A 10,730-nucleotide genomic window follows, 5' to 3' on the forward strand; every position below is an offset into this window, starting at 1 on the left:
TTTGACATCTCCCAAGGGCGACAGAGTTCTTTTGCGACACTATTTCTTCTTTTTTCTTTCTGCAGGGTTTGATAAAAAAAAAACGAGAAGTCATGCAAGGGAAAAATATACTTTTTTTTCATAGAGAAAACGTGCACCAGGAAAAGTGTTGAGAAGAAATTAGTTAACATGATACGTGACCTAACTTACCGGAGCAAACGCTCACCCGTCGAGGTCTGCTTTACTACAAGAGTGAAGTACAGTGAAAGATTTGATCATTTCTCGGCGTTGTGGAAGGAAACAGTCTTTCTTTGAATTCTAAGCCAATCGGAATTTCAGTGCGACACATAAACACTTTGTCTGATTTAAAGAGATTATATTTTAAAACTTATAAAAATGTAGAAAACACCTGTTTCTCACTTTGAAATCTTAGACGGGACGGTGTATTACTAGTCACAGCGCATAGCTCACTATGGTGCTATTCAGGTTATATGATATACCAGAGGTTTAATAAATAACGGGTCTGATTTCGGATCATAAGATTGTAGGTTCAACTTCTACCTGGCTCGTGTAAACGTTATTCAGGCTCCGCAGTAATAGATGGTTACTATGTAATGAACTGCACCTGAAAGCAAACGTTGGGTCTGTTTCCTTTTTTCTCCAGCATGAAATAGCAAATCATTACAAAAAGCACCAGCTAATGTCCAATAGCGGATTTTTTTTCAAATAACATTTACTTCAGGCTCCAGACACTTTTTAAGAAAACAAAAGTGTCCTGAAACTCTCTAGCAGGTTTGCTTGAACCTGTAATAAAACAAGTTATCTAAAACTTCCAGGATTCCATTCCACTTTCTGATGTAGCTGTCTCTGAAGTCGGACGTGATGTTTAGCGGATGTGAAATGTGTTTCTCTTGTGTTCAAGGATATTCGCTGTGTGAGCTCCACCGCTGTTGGTGATTTTCCTTTTAAAATAAATAAATCTCTGGAAATTTTACGGAGTGTATCACTTTCACTGAGGCCGAGAAGTTTTAAGCAATACAGAACCCGTAGGAGGCAGCAAACTCGCATATATAGCTCACTGTGTATATAATGAAGAAGCAGAGGTTAGTTTCTCATCTGCGCGTTACAGAGCGTTACGCAACTCGTAGTGTACCAACAGCTAGGGTTTGATCCCTGCACAGGCTATTAGTTGTAAATTGTAAATGACGTATAAGAGATTTATAGATAGATACTTTATTGATCCCGTGAGGGAAATTAATAAAGCTTATCCAGCTGGCTTTTATGTTTCACACTAAATTGCGATCTTGAAACCAAAATAATTAGAAATATGGAACACAACCGTTGTTCCACAAGAAGGAAAGCTGTTTAACACTGACGTCACTCCTTTTTATTTAACCCAGATTGTGAAGACAACTCCGCCCTATCAAAGGAAAATGTTGCACAAACGTTGGAAAGCACACTCTGAATCCATCTATACTGTATATTTGATTTCCGCGATCCGTTCAAGGCTGCTTGGTGCTTCGCAAGCACGTCATTTCAGGGAAGAAACTCAGTTTAGAGAACTACTGGTGCATTTTCACTCATTGAATTTGATCTTTGTACTCTCTTTTCATTCTCAGCTATAATATTTCAAAATTACAGTTCGGATTTGTTGGAAAACTTCACAGGCATTATTAAGTTAGGACTGTACAATTGTATTTTAATATCTTGGTATATTTACCTTCATTTTAATATGGATGTAACCATAAATGTTGTACTTTTGTCGTACTTTTTAAAACATTTTAACTGAGGACGCACGACGACTATTATACCGTGTGATACATGCAAGACATCTGTAAACGAAGATGTAATTACAGTCAAATTGGCAATTAACAGAAAACCACAATTTTATTTCTCTATGTCGATGATCAGTTGAAGGATTTGAAGAAACTATATATTATTCCTCGATATCGATGATAAGTTGAAGGATTTGAAGAAACAGCAGCAATAGCAGGTGATTTTAGTTTTGAACCCATCTTTACACCTCAATAATCCATTTGTCCTCGAAAAAAGAAGAGACAGGCATGTTTTGAGTCTCATAATGATCATCTTCTCGATCCAAAGAAACGTATACATTTGATTCCTTCCGTAGTATTTTGGATTTTCTTACGAAGATCTCACGAAGTATTACCAGGATCTATATTTAGCATTCTGTAGCGATAACACTGCTGATATTGATTGAGTAGAAATCTATGATGTATAGACAACTTTATCTGAAGCGAGAAGTCCTAGAACGCTGCCTATGAAGTGTTAGGATTCATACCAAGTTATACTTTTTGTTTTCAACCCAAAATGCTGCTATTGCATTACACATTATGTGAACATTACCAGTTTTGGTAGCTTCTCTGCGCGATTTTTCAAAACTGAAACTAATTTCAAAATTACTTAAGATCAACCATGACAAAAAATTATAAATCAGGACTAATATTAATATCAACTGATGTTACTACAGAAAAAAAGATTTAACTGAAATATTAATAAGACTATGCAAGCCTAAAAAGTAGAACAATTCAATTTATATAACTTTTTTTTTGAGAAATGGGCTCACACACCGGAAGACACTAACGTTTCTCTTCGTTAGAGTATGTGAATAACAGTTTAACCCAAAATGTTTGGAGTCCAGAGGAAGGATTCGCTCGCTGAATGATCTCTCAAGAAATCCCTGGTGAGATTCAACAGGTGTTTTCTTCAACAGCCACTTAACGTCTGATGACCTTCTCTGGATTTCCTGAATATGACGTTAAATTAGTTCAAATCATTTGGTAGTTAACAGAACGAAATGCTTTGGAGGTACATTTAAAACAGCAGAGCAACACTGTAGCACTTCGTGTGTGACTGAATTTAATGAACATGAGCAAAGAAGAGTTCTCACTCAACAGAAGATTGTGATGTGAGCACAACAATATAAGTCATTCGGAGATGTCAGGGATTGAACCCAGGATTTCATACATACAAAGCATACGCTCTACTACTGAGCTACATCCCCTATGTCGCAGGTGGTGGAACTGACTTAAAGATGTGCATATGTTCACTGAACACAATCCACCCTTCACGAAGAATGCCTGCAGTTTCCCACTTTCGCGTTTCTTCTACTACAAAGTAAATTAATAGGAATGAAGAAATAAGGAAGGGAAAATAATCGCATCGAAGCTTCCAGAGACTGGGCAAAATGAATAATTTATTTTTATATCTAGTCACATGGGCGACGGTGGTTGATTCTTCAACGGGGGAGTGCGTTTTTCTACCTCCTTACTCGACTGTCTTTCAATTATGTTTTCTTTGAAACCTTTTTGCATCTTTTAAGTGCTTGCGATTAAATTACGCATAGAAAAACAGCAGTACAGTTGATGTTCATGGACTGATGCACACAACTCCAGTGATAAAGCCCTGTTTGTAAATATTGTAGAAGAACGTTAAAGGGCGAAACAACGCTCCAACCACGGGAATGGTAACAAGAAGGATCGTGTTCTTATTTAATATGTGCTTTTGAATTGCCTTGTCAATACACATAGGCTTTAGAGATGGACAAATAATTTACAGTGGTGTTTGTAAACAAAGATGGAACATGTTATTTCTATACCAGGAAGAAAGGAGCAGACTCTTAAACTTTAAGAGACAGAAACAACACCTCATCACCGCTAACACTAATTAAAATGACATCACAACAGAAGAGTGAAGCCTTGAGTGAATCAAATTAGTTTTCGTTGGTCGTCTGTGTCTTCATAACTTTGTAGGTGAGAGAGAGGATTGCGAAAATGTGCGGGTGCTTCTTAGAAGTGTGTTGGTAGTACAGGTGACTTCCAAATAATTGAGCCGGGTTTTAATCCCGGCCAGTGCATCCCCAAACCTTTTCAAGATAATCATTTATCCGTTAGCACATCTCCTGAAACTAACATTCGAGGTAGGAAGCGTGCTCTTAAACACCAAAACACTCAAAAAGGAAGAAGCAGATCTCTGTACACAAGACAGTAGTGCGATATTAGAATTTCTGAGTTCTTGACAGATTAGAGCTCCTTCTCAGAGGTCCTTGCTCGCCAAATAACTTTGCATCTAAGGAAGAGCACCACGGAAAAAAAACCAACTCAACAAGCGAGCACGTTGGTTGCTCTTGCTCTTAATGCAAGGAGCTGTTTTTTTTTTCCTCGCAATAATCATTATTAACCAAAAACAGCAGCACAGGTAGGTCGCATTTGTGATTATGTCACTTCTCTGCTTCAGCAAGGTCAATAAAAGACTCTGAAAGTAGTTATATGTTTTAAAAGACAGCACAGGAAAAAATGACAGTGCTGATTATTTTCCAGAGACGGAACACTGATGACCTATCCGAGCTGATTGATAAAGCCCACCCAGTGGATACTCTAGCAGAATGTCAAAGAACATTCACCTTTGTATCCAAATAAACGACAGGAACAACATCAGGAAGCACAATCAATTCCCCTTTTAAATCTTTCCTGTAAGGTATGCTATGTGAATTCATGAAGTTAATCCTCTGATCTCTTTTGATCACGAACAAAGTATTTCTGATGGAGCGCTATGTTCAAAGATTTAATAAGCTTTACTCCTGCCAATGATTCGGTGTGAAGAATTAAAAGTTTCACAGACAAAAGCAGCTCACCACCACAGCCAATATTAAATGTACTTGCCGGTACACTATCATGTGCACTGCCTCAAAAGTGATCTCAGCAGATGTTGTTCCCTACATAAAGCTGAACGTGCCAAAGAGAATTTCTGTTGAGAAAACAACATATTTTTTCTGCCTTGATGTTAAGCCTGTCTTTTAGAAAGTCTATCTCTAAACACCTCCCGCAGCCTAACAAAAAGCGCTTTTACTGATCGTATTGCAGGTCTTAAAACATTAACATTTGGCAGCAGTGGGATTTGAACCCACGCCCCCAGAGAGACTGAAGCCTAAATCCAGCGCCTTAGACTGCTAAACGCTACCTTCCTCCATAGCCATTTTCCTCACATTGCTGGCTTGGAAAATGCCGGGGGCTTCAGCTCTTGTCGTCGGATCTAATGATATCATGACATGTGGAAGTGACTGCACCTTCATCTTCCGAGATGCTTTCAATAGCACAAACGCTACTTTCACCGGCACAAACATAGCAATAACGAAGGAGGTGGGATTCATCCTTTGTGCTGTTTGTAGGGGCGCAACTCTACGTCGACCTACTGACTTGAAGAGCAAACATCAAAATCCTCTCCTACTACTATTGCTTTTTTCATAGTTTCTTCAAATCCTTCATTTGAACGTCGATTTTAAAGGATATTGATGATAATACCACATAAATTGTGGTTTTCTTGTGATCGCCAATTTTATTCAAATATCAGCCTTTTTTACGGTTCCTTGCGTGTTTCACAAGGTATAATAGCCCCCCTCGCATCCTCAGCTAACATATTTTAAAATTACAATAGCTTATAAAGCATGCATGTTTACATTTATATTAAAATTAAAGTAAATATACAAGAATACATACAGTACTAACCCAATAATTCTTGTCAGGTTCTCCAACAAATCTGCGTTGTTATTTTAACATGTTTCAGCTGAGGGTGCAACAGGAGTATAAATGAATTTTCCCACCAGCCGTTCAAAGACTAAATTCCATGAGTGAACATTATTTTCTCAGAAGTTGCCGGCATTGGACTTTGCCGGTGGTAATGAATTATGTCCACAACTGTTGTAGTAGTTCCTTCTTGAAATTCGACACGTGCAAAGCACTCGTAATATCATAGGTGTTAAAGTTCGCTGAGTCTATTCGAGTCATGGTGTGTATCCCTGCCTATCATTGGGAGACGGGTAGCTTTTTTACACTCAGATTCCAATCTTCAATGCTTTGTGTGAGAGCTTACATAACTTTCATTTTCTCACATTTTCTGACGACTGTTCCAAAGGGGCACCCTGTCAATTCCGAATACTTTTCAAAAGTCTGCCTGCATGTTTGATTATTGTCATTTCATTTCGAAAAAGTTCAATATTGATCATAACTAAAGAAAATAATGATCACGAACAAAAAAGGGATAAAGATGCGAGTCGATCTTGAATCACAGCTGGGTGACACGGGCTTCTGTTCTGATATGGTTGTACGAGAAACAGGAGGAATCGCAAATCTCCTATAGAACATGAGTTGAATCAGGAGTCATTTTGTACACTCATGCATATGTCAACGCCTGACCTACATCGTAAAACTAACATTAAGTTGTCAGAGACATTCATTTATATACAAACAAGAGACAGACCAAGTAATAATTCTACATTAGTTCAGGTGGGTAAACCTGAACTAACTAACTAATAAACCTATTAATAATTCTACATTAACGTGTCTTACACTGATCAGACTAATTGACATGGTCTGATTCAGAGCCTGTGCAGTTCGTGCTAATTACAACAAGGACAGTTCTGAACCCTCATCACCAAACTGAGCACAAGTTCAGCTGTTCTCCAGTTTTGTTACGCATGGTTTTTCATTGCAATTGAGTTCAGAGCTGGAGCTGAACTCCAGACAGTACAGTGTTTGGGGTAAGTTGTCGAAATTCGCATGAGGCTGCAGACAACTTACCTAAAGTGTGTTCTATAGCTTTCAGGTGGAGTTCATTTATATAAAAGAATGTAAGTGGTATAAACGAAACAAGCCAGACGGCAGTCCAACCTACAGTATAATTTTCTGATGGAAGTCCTGACGCGTTATTCATTACGCCACTGATCCTGCTATTGTAGTGCTAAAATAAAACACGTTTTCTACATTTATATCTGTTTAAAAATCACTATCTAAAAAAGACAAAGGGTTTGTGTGTCGCGCTAAAATTCCGCTTCATTTCGAATGCAAATAAAAACCATTTTGTTCCAAGAAATCATAAATTTGTCACATCCTTCATACTACTAATAAGTATACGAATAAATACTCGGAAGAAGCCGCTCAGGTATTAGAGAGATTTAAAATCGGATCGGAGGATTTAGAGTCCAGACTGCAAACCAACAGCTGACACAGGTCTTTTATAGAACCGTTTTGATTTCCTCTACTTTGTCCCCGTGACGTCATTGTCCTGCTCACAGCCGAGCCCGACACACATCTGGTTTCTGTCGCTGGGCGCACACACTGCGGTCCATGCGGGTCCTAATACCCTAGTACAATGACGGGGACACTAAACTGTAAACAGGTGCCGTCCTTCGGCTGAGACGTAAAACCGAGGTCTTGTGATCATTCAGGAGAATGGTGGTGGTGGAGGGGAGTCCCCATTACCTGTAAAGCGCATTGAGTGGAGTATCCAGAACAGCGCTATATAAGTGTAAGTGATGATGATGATGATGATTATTATTATAATGTAAAATGCAATAAAAAAATCAAACTTTGATTCAAAATAGATTAATGTAAAAACTGATAAAGCTAATGCTTTTTTCAGGGCTATATCTACTTTTTTTTTTAAAAAAGCGAAGTCTGTCGCGATTGTGAGAGTTAGAGAATGTGTTCCAGTGGGTGCCTTCATATCATGAGCGTCAGTCTCGCCCGTAGCTGCGAGAAGGTTAAAAGCACACAAGTGATCTGTAGACGATGTTCGGGGAAGAAATAATTATGTTTTCAGCACAGGGAGTGAGAATGAGCTCAGCCCGGCTCCCAGCAGAATCCATTCTGGTTTGGTTACTGTTAGACTGTGCGTCTGAGGCTCTTTGGATCGCAACGTAAAAAAAAACAATTGCTCACATCGTGTGACTTTCACGACAGGAAGGAAAGATATCACTTTAAAAAATCAGAACTGAAGATTTGGATCCTGGGCCTCAACTTAAAAATAAACAGAGTTTAACGACAGGAAATTGATTCCAGTTGTCAGATCACGTATACCCATACCTTAGCTTTGTGCAACAACCTGAAACTTTCAGGTACCATAAATAATATTATTGCTAAACATATGCCATTCTAATCTGCAAGCGACCAGAATATAGAATACGAATTTTTGTATAAATATGCATTAAGTCCTGTTCTACACCTGCATGCTTTGGAAGCTCTGGCCTACCTGTATCAAAATATCAGATTGTGTTTCTGCAACATTTCGTGATTAGTACGCCATTTTATCTAAAACAGTCACAACGAGGGCTTTACATGCAGTCTGGGGTATTTAACCCTTTTATATTTTTGCCACTTTATATCGAACCTGTTATACTCCCAGAAGTGCACAGTAGCTTGTACTTAATAAAAATGTACAATTCACCGCTGGTATAAACAGATGTGTGCCGTGTTTGCCTTTGTAAGCATTTGTTTAAAAAATAAGTTAACAATACGATAAAAACACAGAAAGCACAAACTTTATAATACAACGATACAAAATCAATACCAAATCATTATGCCAATTAAGTAACTATCCTTTGAAAACAGAGAACACCTTTATATCTACAAAAAACTTGACATCTGTATGTATTTTTGAATTACAAAGCAGACAGTGTAGTCCCTTAATTCAAAGAACAGATCTTGGCCAAAACAAGACAATCAGACGTGGGCTGAATTCGGAACAGGAGCCTTTGCTTAGTTGATTATTGAGCTTTTGATCAATGTCTGAATAAAACAGATTCGCTTTTTTAACTCTTTTATTAAATTACATGAAAAGCACCTTCCTTCGAGCCGGAATCGAACCAGCGACATAAGGATTTCCTGTTAACTCCACTACAGTCCTACCAACTGAGCTATCGAAGGGATGCTGTAGCATTGCTCTCTGGCACATACTGCCCAATGAAGTAAAATGTGAAATGGGTGATTTAAATCCCACTTCAACATCAAGTTTCCAACTCGTTTCCTTAGTCTCATTTACCTTGAATTTAAGCCACGAACCAGGATTCTACTGTATAAACTTCCAGGGATATTACAAAATGTTTGATGGGGCATCAATCATTCCAGGCGGAAATTGATTCCTTTTTTTTCTCGAGGGATCATATTAAACATTTCATTAGTCTCGAGAGGAGGATCACCATGAGACACAAAACAAACAGTTTCTTTCTGTCTTTATTAGAAAGTAGCGTTTGTGCTACATTAATAATATTTTCGTGGAAATAAAGAAGTTTTAAATTTTAAAAATTTATATTTGAATCGAAATGTGGTTTTGAGTTAAATATTAGCGTGTTCATGTAATTAGTTTGTGTTTGTCATTAATATATATATATATTGCCATGTTACTAGAATTTGTAACTGAAGTTTACTGGTTGTGTTTTTTATAATGATTAGACATTTGAATACAATATTATATATAATGTATAATTTGAACTACATATTGTTAAGGTGTGAATAATTGTATATTTTAATAATACATTTCTAAAACAAATCATTGGCTTTATTTACTAGTTTCTACACCTATAAAAATCTTTCTTTGATGTATAATAGAAATCAAAGAAAGATGTCTATTATACATCAAAGATGAGCAGTGTGTGTCGTGTTCACAGCTGGTAACTAGAAGATGTCTGGAAGAGGCAAAGGCGGAAAGGGACTTGGGAAAGGAGGCGCTAAGCGTCACCATAAGGTTCTCCGTGACAACATCCAGGGAATCACCAAACCCGCCATCCGCCGCCTGGCTCGCCGTGGGGGAGTGAAGCGGATCTCCAGGCTGAACTAAGAGGAGACCCGGGGGGTGCTGAAGGTGTTCCTGGAGAACGTCACCTACACCGAGCACGCCAAGCACGCCAAGAGGAAGACCGTCACCGCCATGGACGTGGTGTACACGCTGAAGCGCCAGGGCTGCACCCTGTACGGCTTCGGAGGCTAAAAAGGAGCGGAGCTTCACTACCGGACCCCGACGTATAAACCCAAGTGACCCAGTGACATTTGTCACTGCTGAGGTTGCTTTATGGGTCTATTTTCTATACTGTGCTGATCAATTGGAAATCAAATGGCAAAAAAGACCTGTTCCCACACCTAAGGTCAAATATCAGGAATCAAAACTGCTTGAGTGTATGGAAGCACACAGCTTTATCAAGATTTCCAAGTGCAAGATCTTTTTATTCATAAAAGACCCTATTTATGTTGTATGAGAAATATTAATATTAATACAGAATCCTTTTTTCACCAAATAAATGGGCTTCCTGACTTCAGAAAGCCTTCTAGACAAATACTAAAAGAGCAAAAATTCAATTTGGTAAATGAAATGAAAACACATACCCTACCAAACCTTGAGTACAGGCCATTCAGGATGATAATACAAAACCATTTATAATTCAACAAATAAAACCTGTCAACTGGTAATCACCACTTATAATAAAAAATAAGTAGCAATACACAGTAGGGGACTCTTGGGTGCAAGTTAAATCCATGCAAGAAGGGGTTTAGTGTTATATTTCCAAATCAGATATGCAAATGAGAGATCTGGCCCAGCCAATCTCAAAGCTCCCTTGGTCTGGAATGGAGCTGCTCCCCTCTTCTAGTTATTCACACTGGAGTTAGGTTACATATTAGCACATTTCATCTAACAGTTGCTCCAGAAACAAAAACGTAAACAAATGATCTGGAATTTGACCACACCTATGAGAACGTAGTTCAACAGATAACTTGTAAACCTTGTCATAAGATTTTTTTTGTTCTACAAAATATACTTTATTCTGCAATAAAAACATCTCAAAAGGAACATCTCACACATATTAACACTCCATGTAATAAAAAACAACGGCGGAACGGAGATTGATTGTCCGTTATCAATCTTTGAGAGTGGGGGCGGATTTGCGCAATTAAGAGAGTCCCTCC

The 10,730-nt window shown here is 38.2% G+C and overlaps 1 non-coding gene and 1 pseudogene across 1 annotated transcript; one reads left to right on the forward strand and one right to left on the reverse strand.

The window, feature by feature from the left end:
* The first annotated feature begins 9,453 nt into the window (after positions 1-9,453).
* On the forward strand, positions 9,454-9,759 carry LOC148668114 (histone H4-like; annotated as a pseudogene).
* A 307-nt stretch (positions 9,760-10,066) lies between these two features.
* On the reverse strand, positions 10,067-10,122 carry LOC148668115 (U7 small nuclear RNA). The gene has a single exon (XR_015938962.1). It is a non-coding gene; the product is annotated as a U7 small nuclear RNA (small nuclear RNA).
* Positions 10,123-10,730: the final 608 nt, after the last annotated feature.

This window comes from Lepisosteus platostomus, chromosome 5, assembly GCF_059453375.1.
Source record: "Lepisosteus platostomus isolate fLepPlt1 chromosome 5, fLepPlt1.hap1, whole genome shotgun sequence".
Classification (NCBI taxonomy): domain Eukaryota; kingdom Metazoa; phylum Chordata; class Actinopteri; order Semionotiformes; family Lepisosteidae; genus Lepisosteus; species Lepisosteus platostomus.